This window comes from Empidonax traillii, unplaced genomic scaffold (assembly GCF_003031625.1).
Source record: "Empidonax traillii isolate 1590-97213 ecotype Southwest subspecies unplaced genomic scaffold, ASM303162v1 scaffold264:size1143063, whole genome shotgun sequence".
NCBI lineage: Eukaryota > Metazoa > Chordata > Aves > Passeriformes > Tyrannidae > Empidonax > Empidonax traillii.
The window spans coordinates 827,654-829,399 of NW_020955457.1; the positions used below are offsets into that span (position 1 = coordinate 827,654).

At 36.8% G+C, this 1,746-nt stretch overlaps 1 long non-coding RNA gene across 1 annotated transcript in view; it reads left to right on the forward strand.

Annotated features, from left to right (window-relative positions):
• The window catches only part of LOC114060200, a 6,511-nt gene extending 6,096 nt beyond the window's left edge, over window positions 1-415 (forward strand). The window contains exon 3 of the long non-coding RNA XR_003571841.1: window positions 154-415. This is a non-coding gene — a long non-coding RNA (uncharacterized LOC114060200). The remainder of the gene's footprint in view (window positions 1-153) is intronic.
• The last annotated feature ends 1,331 nt before the right edge of the window (window positions 416-1,746 follow it).

The window sequence follows — 1,746 nt, forward strand, 5'->3', positions numbered from 1 at the left end:
CTTTTCTCTACAATGTCTAAATTATTAGGGTCTTCAGTTGCACAGGAAACCCACACATAAACATTTTGGTGAAACCATTTTCTCAGAGAACATGTACATTCGTGAACATTGATCATGAAGAATTGTTTACAGGATTGTACTAGCTTGGACAAGGTTTCACTGTGTTCCCCTGGTTACTTCAGAAGAGCCCCAAACCTGCTACTTTCTGAGTGATCTAGCTGACATCTGAGGAACTAGAGCTTAAGTAACCTTTGCTTTGCCAGGTTTCATTCAAACTTGAACGTCACTCTCCCTCATCTGCAAATTTGGATTTCTATACTCAATAGTTTATTTAGGTTGAACAACTCCCCCAAAAGAAGATGACAGTGTACAGGCCTGATTTCCACATGGTGTTTTGGATGTGCCTCAGGGCTACCCACTTTTGCTGCATGCTATACATGACATGACCTGCAGTGCAAGTTGCTGTTTTCATGTTGTAAAATTCTGTTCTAAATTAGGGAGGTAATTTGTATTCAGGACTTTGAGGTCTTGAGTACTATTGAGGCTGTTGCAATGCTCTGTGGGTTAGAAAGTTAGGGATTTCAAGGAAAACTAGAGAGTATAAGGAAAAAGACATTTCAAATATATAAGCAGGGGGGAAAATCCCATCCAGCTCTTTTAGTCACACTTCTCAACCCTTTTCTAAATTGTACTATATTTTTGTTGTATATTAGTTACTATATTTAAACTTTGATGATTTTGTTACATCAACATGCCTACATTTGTTTGAAGTGCATCCAATACATTTTTTTCCTTCAGGAAACTGCTGTAACTTTGTGTATTGCATATAAGATTCTTCTTTTAAAATTCCCTGTTACCACACTTCAGCTCTGATTGTAATGTCTGTAGCTGGATATTGATGGACAAAACTGAGCACCGTGCTGTTTGGCGGCAAAGAGTTGATATATGTGATACCACAGCAGTACAAAGTGGTATGATGAAAAAATCTGAAGGAAGTTTGTAAACAAAGGAATCCTGTCCAGGAGATTTTTGCTCTTATCCACCCCTAAGGAAATAGCTTATCACAAAAAAGTTTTTGTAGTCCCTTACTGTATTTGTATTATCTTAATGTATTGTATTATCTTTCACTGTGTTTTATACTAGAAAACCTAGAAACACAGTGCTCAATTAAAACTTTTTTTCCACAGCTGACTTCACAGAACCACAGGAGATTTTGATTTTGTGCTTTTTTTCCCCAGACATCACTTGCTAAGTGTGAAACCTCACCCACAGAAATCCTAAGAAATCATCTCAATATTACAGAGGCAGAACTTTTTTCCACGTTTTGGTTTTACTGGAATGCAGGATATGATCTTAGCACTCACAGTATCATTTCTCATCTATCTGAATATGAAGTCAGTCTCTTATATATTCTGAAAGGTCTGCACTTCTCACTATTGCTCATTTAATTTCTGAAATATTTTCTGTAATAGACTTGAAATCTCTTACACGTTAATTCCATTGCCCAAAGCCAAACAAAACCATTCTTAAAATGCTTACCCATTTAACTTCCTGTAGCTAAAGGATAGTTCCACTAACCTTATCTTTCTCAGCCTCCTTCCTGTTCCCTGAAAATTACACTTGGACAAAACATGACCACTGAACCTGGTTTTAGACTGAACTTTGTTTTAAAATTTATCAGGTTGACAATTGCTTGCTATTTAAACTCAAGTCTCTGAAGTAGGGAATGAGCTCAGAAAGCATTGG